Source organism: Myodes glareolus, chromosome 1, assembly GCF_982192425.1.
Source record: "Myodes glareolus chromosome 1, mMyoGla1.1, whole genome shotgun sequence".
Taxonomy (NCBI): domain Eukaryota; kingdom Metazoa; phylum Chordata; class Mammalia; order Rodentia; family Cricetidae; genus Myodes; species Myodes glareolus.
The window spans coordinates 49,270,256-49,281,348 of NC_142026.1; the positions used below are offsets into that span (position 1 = coordinate 49,270,256).

At 46.3% G+C, this 11,093-nt stretch overlaps 1 pseudogene; it reads right to left on the bottom strand.

Moving 5' to 3' along the window:
- Positions 1-398: 398 nt before the first annotated feature.
- LOC125405489 (SH2B adapter protein 1 pseudogene) lies at positions 399-2,102 on the bottom strand (annotated as a pseudogene).
- Positions 2,103-11,093: the final 8,991 nt, after the last annotated feature.

Here is an 11,093-nt window from a genome sequence, read left to right on the forward strand (position 1 = left end):
ATTGCAGAAATAACCTACCCTGTCATAGGGTGTACAAAGTTTGAGGGCCTTGAAGGCTAGGTCGGACACTTGTTGGAAATAGGCATGTAGGCCAATTATGGATTGTGATACGGGATCAGTATATTGTGCACAGCCAGTAAGTATGTTGAGAGTGACATTAAGTACAAATTGTAAGTTTATATGGGCTTGGATCTCTGCTTCATCATCACAGGCTGAGCGCCACTGGAAGAAAACCGAGAAGTCAAGAATCACCTTTAACATGAGTCCCAATCATAATGTGTTTGAAGCTGCATGGCCCATTGTCTGAGTACTTGCTCAAAATAAGGAGAATCCAGGTAGAAGCGGTCACCCTCACACACCCCTGCATGGCTTCCAGCCTGCTCCCAGCCCTGCTGCAACTAAGAAGGCACATAGCTGACAAGGACAACATTACTGGAGCCTCCATACTTCACAGGAATGGGGTGAACCTCAAAGTGTTCAAGCATATCAGAAATGGACTGAAACCACAGATGTTGGACCCGGCAATGACCCTCCTCATTCAGTGACAAACAGAGGTGCTTGGCCTTGCCCTGGAAGTTGAAAGTGAAGACATATTCACCACGTCTTTTCTCACTGTGACATACCAGGAAGACACTATGTGATCCTGTGCGTCTTCCAGCACTAACTGGACAGCCTTGAGTCAAAAGTATGCCATGGAACCAAGAATACCCTGAGAGGGGCTGGTCCCCCTCAGCACCCCCTGACTCCCTCTATAACGGAAATAACCCTGTGGCTGCTTCTGGAGGATCCAGGGGAAGGGAGGGGGTTGAAAGAGGATGAACTGTCCTCACTGGGGACTACTCCTCAGTGGGAATGTGTGTGTGTGTTGGGGGGCAATTCCAGGGGAAACAGTTCTATTGACTCAAAGTGGGAGGCAGCAATGGAGGCAGAACTAGTGGAGAAGTATGCTGACAGCCAGTCAGAAAGGCCCCCATAAGCTCCCTGTGACAGGTAGTCATTACTCTCGCTGGGTCCCAGCATGAGATCCTGGTTGGGCAGACTCTCTGAATGATTCAGGCAGGGTAACTCCAGGCTGTTTGTGTTATCCTTTGTAAGGAAGGAGGTACCGGGGCCAGGGTCATGGATTAGGGGCTGATAGCAAGGAAAGGTCCTGGACTTAGGCACTCCTGGATGTCAGACACCCAGGCCTTCGCATGAAGTACATCAGTTGTCTCCAATGTACTCTGAAGGGCCTTCTACCTGAACCACAAATGGCATCTCTAGGGTTGTGACTGTGTGGACATCAGTGTCAGAAGAACAGGGAATGCTGAGTTGGGGCCAGGAAGCCCTGGGGGGTATGAAGAACTTCAAGTGACTTCCTCCTCCTTCTTCACTTCGGAGCAGTAGTTGACACTTCCGCCACTGAGGCTGCCCTCCTCCCCCTGAGGTCAGCCCAACTGCCCCTCATCCATGACCCACTCCTGCTGGATCAGGGGCAGCTTCTTCAGCCCCCATAAAACTGAGCAGCTCTTCTGTCTGTACCATTCCTGCTCCGTCTTTCAGGGTTCTCCCTCCATGACTCAGTCTCAGCCTCTCAAAGCGGTGAGTCCATCTCTCCCCAGGGGATGTGCCATCACTAGCCAAGCCCCTATCAACTGTCCCAGCACTACCAGAGGAGTTGGAGTTGGGGTCCCCACCTAGGATTAGAGGGCCTGATGTGGTCTCCAGAAGCCTAGCTAGAGAGGAAGAGCCAACAACCCCTCATTACTGCAGGATGCCTCGTACAGAACCTCTGACTGAGCGACCCACTGAACAGAGAGAAAAGTGGTTCCTGAACTTCAGTTTTGAGGACGTTGTAGAGGAGGAAAGAACTGAGGAAGAAGGAAGGGGGCCAGCTAGGTCCTCAGAAGATCTAGATGAGCCTAACACAGCCAGGGGCCTGCCCACCCTGCAACTTTCAAGGGTCAAGTCATGTGGTGGTGCAATCTCCACACCAGGGCTTAATGGGGCCCAGGCAGCTGGAGAGAGTGACCCTGAGGCCCTGGCCACCTCAGTCTGAAGTGTTGCAGAAACAGCTCAGCCAAAGAGCCAGAAAAGACTGCTTCTGTTCCAGATTCTGCATATTATGAGTGGCAGACAAGATTCAGGGCAGTAGCCCTCACATGGGACTCACAGAACTCTTGCCAACTTCGGTGAGGGGGTGGTGGCAGCACTGGCAGATACAGGATGAGTGGCAACAACTTCATCTCAGTCCCCGTACTTAGCTCCAGGATCAAGCTAGTGGAAGAAGCTGCCATCTAAGGAGAATGTTTCAGTCCCAGAATGGAAAGGGAATTCAATAACAGTTGAACAGCCAAAGCCTTTCTGTGAATGAAGAGACCTGCCACCCCCTAATGGGCTTTAATAGATGGTCATATAGCCATTTAGTTGAAAAGGGAGACTAGGAGAGGAAGTCCAACAGTCCAAACTCCTAAGAGATGTCAGGACTCCTTGTAAAGCAATAGAGTCTTCAGACAATCCCAGAGTGGCCCCAGGCAAAAGTCATCAATTGCTCTCAGGCTGCTAGGAAGTCAAGTCGCCTGAGGACAAGGATGGAAGGGAAAGTAGTGTTTGCAGATTGAGCGTGCTGCTTGTAGTGAGGGACTTCTGAGGTTTGCTAGGCTGTAGCCATATGTTTATATAGTGTCTCCAGGTGAAAAAGACCTGTTGGAGAGTCCTTTATTGGTTCTACCTCCTGGGTGATCAGTCTTTATGTGGAGTTACCAGGGTAAACCAAGTCATGATGGGGAGTTCCTAACCAGAAAGACAAACAAAGGGGAAGAAAAAGAAATATAGGGATAGGAAAGAAAGCCCAACTCACCAAGGGTTTAGAAAACAAAAATAGGGGTCAACTCATGGAAAATAGCCAGAGTGGGTGAACTCAAGATGCCCACAGAGAGTCGGTACAAGGACAGCAGATGAGGCAGCAAGCAAGCAAGAGAAATTCCCAAAAGAGGGTAAGAGGGACCCAAAAAGCGACCAAAAGGAAAAGGTCCATCCATGTTAGGTGCCAGTTGGAGTTGTTGCGGGTTTATTGAGGCTGCCTGTTGTGCAATCCACATTTTCCTGGGGGCAGGAGGGGTGAGAAGACACAGAGGCAACGATACAAACTCTGAGAGATTCCAATACAGAAGCTCTTTATTGTGAAAAGGTTGGGGGTTTTTACAGGGTTAGGGAAATTAAGTTATCACAGGAACGTTTCCAGTTGATCCTTTTGAAGCTGTCAGTCGCTCGCTGCTGGCATGTTGTGATTGGCTAGGAGTGCACATCATTAGTTACCATGCTTTTGGTCTGCTGACAGCTTGTTTTGGTCAATTTTGCTTATTCACTTTGAGTTTGCATGCATTGCTTATGCTTGCGCTCTTGCCCTGCCTCAACACCCAAACTCTCACCTGTCCTTTTTGCCCTCGTCATTTCTTAAATGTGGCCTACATTCCATATTTTAATTAATATAGTAAATTAGGAAATGTAAATGAATGTTTTCCTGAGTTCTGTGAGGCACACTAACAAATTAGTCAAGCTCAGAGAAATTACGGAACTGAGGAGGAAGCCTAGAAGAAGCCTTCCACACAAAGTGCACCTCAGTGATAGGAAGCTAACAAGGGCTGAACATCTAAATGGAGTTTCCTGGGGCTAACAGCCTGGCCCAGTCATAGAGGTCTTGTTTACTATGCACCATTGAGTTGTTGAGGATGTGGCTCAGTGGTAGTAGACTACCTGTCTAAACTTAATTAGCATAGGGCTAGGATGTGGCTCAGTAGCAGACCTCAAGATTTGAAATCAGGAAGCCCTGAGTTTATCCTCTCGCATCACCAAACAAACAAATAAAAATAACTACCGATCCCACCATTTACCATCCAGCTTTCTGGCCTTTGCTGGCAGGCAAGTTTGTCTGAGCACTGCCGGTGGCTTCCTTCTCCTTCCCTTAAGGACCATTTAACACGATGGCCTATCTTTCACCTATAAGAGATTGCCTGTAAGATGTTAGCTTCGTGAAGGTAGTAAGATTTAAAACCCACTGCCTCTGTACTTTCCACACAGGATGGCACGCAATGTCCTTCCGGGATATAGGAAAACAACTTGCTGAGATTTATTCTGACAGTTCGACTCGCATGCTCAATGCAACAAATATTTCATCAAGTCATCATCAATAACCAAGGAGACTAATAAGCAAACATATCAGTACCTCTTTCTCAGGATTTTATAATAACGAAAAAGTTGATGATAGACAGTCAGGATTGGTGACAAAGTCAGAGCCGGGAGGGAGCAAGGGGAGGGCCGAGTCCCCCACACATCTCAGGAGGCCATAGAACATGTCACTGATGGTTGTCATACCATCCAGCCTCCCCTAAATCTCAGTCTCTTGAACATACTAAAGAGTGTAAGAAAGCCCATGAGTGTTTTCAAGATAGAAAGAATGGAAAATACAAACGACAGCACAGGTCGGTCAATGCCATATAGGTGTCTGCGGCCATATTCCCTCAAGAATGTCTCTTACCACATTCTCCTTTTGCAACCTGGTGATGGGGTGGGGGGGATGCAGGGTGGGGGAGGAACAAATCATTCATGGAGTCATTTTTCAGTTCATGGAATCTCTCTGACGTTGAAATGTGGACCTATATTTTGAATTGCTCACAGGCCACTGATTAATTCAGGAGTAAAACATTCGTCATAGGGTCATCAAGCTCCATGACCTGGGTTCTATTTAATCACTAGGCACTTACCAAGCTTTGTGCCGGACACAGTATCTCCAGGCTCTGTGGCTGACTGGAAAGAAGTGCTAGGCACAGTCTTGGGACTTTGGGACATCGGATGAGACTGATGTAAACAGAATAAACTAAATCAAGGAACTGCTTTCTCACACCGTGAGAGGGCACCGTCCTGTTCCAGGGCCATGGGTCTGGGGATATAGACAATGTCTGAAAAAGGAAGCATAGCCCAGGAAAAAGAAGAAGAAGAAGAAGAAGAAGAAGAAGAAGGAGAAGGAGAAGGAGAAGGAGAAGGAGAAGGAGAAGGGGAGGAGGAGGAGGAGGAAGAAGAGGAGGAGGAGGAGGAGGAGGAGAAGGAGAAGGAGAAGAGGAGGAGGAGGAGGAAGAAGAGGAGGAGGAGGAGGAGGAAGAGGAGGTGGAGGAGGAGGAGAAGAGAAACACTATGTTGCTAAGGCTGGCCTCAAAATCCTGGTCCTCTTGTTGCGGCCTCCCCACTACTGAGATGACAATCATGCACCACCACACATGGTACAAACATTACTACCTTGTGCTGGCCTCTCTTGCTGAAGGTTACTCACCTCTCTGACATAATATTGTTCTCCCCTGGACAGGGAAGTGTCTGCAATTATTACTGTATCTTCACTGCATGCTCTTTGAACATAGTGGAAATTCAATAAATATTTCATTGAGTCATTCAGCAAATATTTACTGCGCACCAACTGTATACCAAGCTCTAAAACAGCTTTTAAAATATACATCAGTTGACTAAAGCAGTCAAGACTTCTCTGCTCTCAAAAAACAAAACAAAACAAAAAATGTTTGCCAAATCAATGAATAGCACACATAATAGAGATTCTGACCCAGAGTAACAAGCACAAGGACGTCAGCAGCACATCCATGGAGGGAAGAAGATGGGTGGTGGCCCTGAAGGCACAATAAGAATCAACAAGATCCTCTCTCCTGGTGATTCTACCATGAATCACTGGAGCCCTGACCAAAGTTTAGTTCCCACAAACCCACGGCATAAACAATGCCCTCCAGTCCCTTGTGGTACAACATGGCTTACAACAGGCTGAACAAGAGCCCTGGTTCAACTCCCATCCAGCCTTCTGGAAACACAAAAGCAGGCCAAGAACACTGGTGAAGGACACTCTGAAAAAGTCAAGGGTCATCTGCCTTTCTGCACTGCTCTTGACTTTTTGCTCAAATGGTGACAACCACAAGACTATTCCCGACCCTCTTTACGACTGATAGTCCTTGAACCAAGTTAAATCTGGGATGTGCCTAAGACAAGGGAGGGTGATGTAGGTCTGCTGAGTTCCTGTAAGAACTCCACTTCTCAAGAGGCAATGCCACAGTCAAACTGCCATGATGGTGGCTCACTTGCTTTTAGTTTTTTTAATTTTTTATGTGATGGGTGCTTTGTCCACATGTATGTTTGTGCATCATCTGTGTGCCTGGTGCCTGAGGAGGCCAGAAGAGGGTACTGGATCCTGGGATTACCATTACAGATAGTTGTAAACTATCCTGTCAGTGCTGGGAACTGAACTCAGGTCCTCTAGGAGAGTAGTCAGTGCTCTTTTGGTTAGTTGGTTTTGATTTTTTTGTTTGTTTGTTTTTCTAGACAGGGTTTCTTTGTATTGCTTCGGAGCCTGTCCTGGCACTCACTCTGTAGACCAGGCTAGTCTTGAACTCACAGAGATCCACCTGCTTTGCCTCCTGAGTGCTGGGATTAAAGGCTTGTGCTACCACCACTCCGCATGATTTTGGTTTTTGAGACTATGTAATCCCGGCTGGCTTGATACTCATAGAGATCTGCCAACCTCTGTGAGATTAAAGGAGTATGTAACCCCACCCCACACAGCAAGTACTCTTAACTGCTGAATCCTCTCTCCAGTCCCAGGTTGACTTGTTTTTAAAAGAAACTGTAAATCACCGGGCTTTAGGGGCTCGTATGACTGTAGAGTCTGTAGAGTACAAACTGAATTCATTCATGACCATTCTTTAATATACGAACATATCAGACTTGATCACATTCACCCTCTATTAACCTAAGCCCCTCCCCCTCTCCTACTTCCACTGCTTTACTTTTGTATCTCCCTCCCAATTTCCACATGTGTGTGTGTGGGGGGGGGGTGCAATTGTCTTCCCAAGTGTGGTTTGTTTCACTTACCATCTCCAGCTCATTGTATCTTCCTGCAAATAGCACAATTTTACTCCTTGTGACTTCAAACAAAACCAAACCACCCTTGTGCCCATGTGCCAAAGGACTCATTTGTGGATGGGCACATTCATTTGTAAAATAGTAGTTGACTTTTAGTAAAGTCCCTCTTTAATCACAGCCCTATGCTCAAGTCCCCTCCTCTTGTTTCAGCAATAACTATTTTTTTCAAATCACTATACTCTCCTGGACTTTCTTCTATTTATTTACATGTATGTGCCACTTTATTTTACTTCATTGAAATGATTTAAAGTTTGTCCTCCAGTCTCACAGTTTTCTTTGTCCTCCAGTCTCACAGTCTCTTTGTTTTCTACAATTTGTCTTAGAAATCTTTTCATGATATTACATTTAAATTTATCTACTATTATTAATTTGTGTGAAGAATTACATAACTTTGCAATTATTTAACATTATATGTTTAATAAATCTACTACTAATCAACATTTAACTCATTCCCAATTTTTCATTATCTCAAACAGTGCAGTGATGAGCAACCTTATATACACCCCTTTCAAAGGTACAGGCGCTTGTCTAGAGAAGATATTGACAGATGAACTGGTTGGGTGTTGGAGATCAGACATGCTCTTTAATGTACGTTATGGTTTGAGTCTCAAGAGTGCCCACAGGTTCATGTATCAAAGACTTGATGCTAGCAGATGGTATTATCTGAAAATGTAGCTAAAGCTTTGAGCAAACCCTAGCATGGTTGACTGTGGATGAATCACTGAAGGTAGGTGTTTAATATTCTCCCAACCCTACCTCTCTCTGCTCTGTGTCTAGCAGGCACTGAAGAAGATTCTCTGTTATGTGTTTCCACTGCCATGTTGATCCTTCTAAATGCATGACACCCAGTAGCCATGAGCTGAACCTCCTGAAACTGAGTCAGGATAAGTCTTTGTTCCTTCACATGTTCTCTTGGGTATCTGGTGACAGAGGTGACCAACTTGCATGCATTTACCTTCTCTCAACACAGTGTAAGCATGAATACCCTCCTGTGGAAGTTTGCAGGGTCATCTTTTCTCCAAAATTATTTAAAAACTTCCTCTAACTCTCACCAGGCTTAGTTGGCTTAGTTAAGATTTCTATTGTTTTGTTATAATACTATGAGGAAAGGGTCTATTTGTCTTAACTATTATAGTCCACTATGGTGGTTTGAAAGAAAACAGCCTCCAAAGGGAGTGGCACTATTAAGGAGGTATGGCTTTGTTGGAGTAGGTATGGCCTTGTAGGAGGAAGTGTGTCACTGTCGGGGTGGGATTTGAGGTCTCTTTTCAAGATATGTCTAGAGTGGCAGACAGTTCACTTCCTGTTGCCATGGCCTGCTGTGACGATAACAGACTAAACCCCTGGAGCTGGAAGCCACCCAATTAAATGTTTTCCTTTATAAGAGTTACTGTGGTGGCCATGCAAACATGGTATCTCTTTGTAGCAATTACCCTAACTAAAACATCCACCATCAAGAGAAGCCAAGGCAAGAGCAAACTAGAGGTAAGAACTGATGCACAGACTGTGGAGGAATGCTGCTTTCTGGCTTGCTCCGTCTGTTTTCTTATACCACCCGGGATCACTTACCCAGGGTGGTACAGCTCCCAATGGCCTGGGTCTTTCCACATCAATCATTAATAAAGAAAATGCCCTACAGACTTGCCTACTGATAATCCAGTGGTGTAATTTCTCATTGAGGTTCTCCTTCCCTGATAATTCTACCATGCATTAAACTGACAAAAAAAAAATTCTAGCCAGCACCATGGTCAGCAAATACAAGTGTGCCAGTCAGGTGTAAAAGTATGGGCCTTTAATCCTAGCACTCAAGAGACAGATGCAGGCAGGTATCTGTGAGTCTGAGGACAGCCTCATCTACAGTAAGTTCCAGGGCAAGGAGAGCTATTAGAGTAACTCTCTCTGTATCTGTATCTGTATCTGTATCTGTATCTGTATCTGTATCTGTATCTGTATCTGTATCTGTATCTGTATCTGTATCTGTATCTCTATCTATATCTGTATCTGTATCTATCTGTGTGTACATGTGTATGTGAATGTGTGTGTATATATGTGTGTGCATGTGTGTGTGTGTGTGCATGTGTGTGTGTGTGTGTGTGTGTGTGTGTGTGCCATTGGAAAGCTTTAGATAATGAGTGCTAATGGTCATTGGTGGATGGCGGTCTTCCACTAAATAGAATGGCAATCATCTGACCTTTCAAGACAGTCTTCATATGAGAGAGAAGAGAGTACAGTACCAGACAAACAGCAAAACAGACAGAAGGTTGGGAACTGGTGCAGGCATGTGACCTTGAGTACAGCTCCCCAACGCTGCACATCCTGATACATTTCCCTTCCGTACACCCTTGCCCACTTCATACAACCACCATAAGACTTGGCACAAACCAACACCGAGACAGTGGGGAGGCCCCTGGTGCTTTTATTTCTGCCTCACATAGCCCAAACACAAAAGGATGGAACAAGTCCTTTGCTTTAACATTGCGTTCGCAAGTCCACACCAAGACACACTTAAGGAAAACAGTAGCTGGTCACAGAGCAGAGCTCAGCGGGTCCCACTGCCAGACTCCACCGGCACAGTGATCAGAGCTCCCTGACACGTGTCTGGCGGAGTCCTGTGCCCAGGGTGACCTCAGCACAGCAGTTCTCAGAACCAGATACAAACTGATCTCAGCTGGGAAGCTTCATTAACTAAAGACTCTGAGGTCTGGGAAATCCAAACTACACTGATTGGGATGTGACTCAATTTATGGTCAAGGATTTTTCAAAGTCTCCATCCACCCTGAAGATTGTGAAAAGGAGCAGGGCAACTTTGGCGGCAAAATTTGGTGCTCTGAAATTAGGGAAGAAATTTGGGGGTTTTTCTTTTCTTTTAACTTATCATGAACGTGTTAAAAGACAAGAAAGAAAGATGAGATATAGCATCAAGAGAGTTCAGCTGGGCAGTGGTGGCGCACCGCCTTTAATCCCAGATCTCGGGAGGCAGAGGCAAGCGGATCTCTGTGAGTTCGAGGCCAGCCTGGTCTACAAGAGCTAGTTCCAGGACAGGCTCCAAAGCTACAGATAAACCATGCCTTGAAACACCAGAAACAGGGGGGGGGGGGGGGGGGGGGGGTGGGGGGGGGGGGGGGGGGGGGGGGGGGAGGCGTTCAGAAACAAAAACACATGAGAGAAGAACAACACAAGGTACAAAACTTGAACAAAACAGTCTGGAAACAGGTGAAAGATACCAGACTACGTTGCTCCTTAGGGAAAGAGAAATGTGCATGGAATTTTAAAGATATTTCTGTATAAGACAGTTTTAAGGTTGAATGAAATGTTTAACTCTAAGAATTCTCAGTTAATTTCTTTATAAAGTTCAGAGAGACCAAGGCTCCCATGGGCTTCAGATAAAGGAGAGATGGAGGAGCTCTCCCACCCAGTGGTCCTCAACCAGGCAGATAGCCATGCGAGGTCCATATGAGTTCCCAGACAGTCCCATTACAGAATGTTCCGAGGAAATAGAGCCTGGAACCTGGAACTTAATCGGTGAGATGGGCCGAGTGTATGAAGACTCTCTAAGGAGTTGACTTTCCAGCGGGACCCAGGAACCTCAACTCCCACCTTTCTGTTTTGTCTTCCGGAGTGAGAAGTGCCCAGCCTCTGACTGTGAGGTGTAATCACTTATCCAGCAGGGGCTTCCTGCTCCCCGCTGGCTTCTCAAATACCCCTAGGTTTTTATTCCTTTATAACTAGGAAACTTCCTAAGGGAAAGCCTGGAGGAGCCTCGCTCTGCCTGCTCACTCTCAAGTATTTATCAAACCCATTCCGCCCCCATCTCAGCACGCGGGGGATGGTACCCCCTGCTCCAGACCCTGCCAAGCTGGTTTTCTCAGACTCGACCCTCTGTGCCCAACGCCCCCTTTCCTTCTAAACACTGCGCTCCTCTCCTTGACCCAGCACTGAAAGTGCCAGGTAAATGAAGGTGCCAGGTAAGGCCCCACTGAACTGAATTCTTGCCTCTCAGCCTCCTGCGGAAAACATGGGAACCAAGACAAATTCAGTAGAAAATGCTGGCGACTTCTGTCTGAACTCACAATCAAATCCAGACTGTGCACGTGGAGATTTCGATAGCAAGTGACACTCTGCCTTACACTACCTCCGTGGCA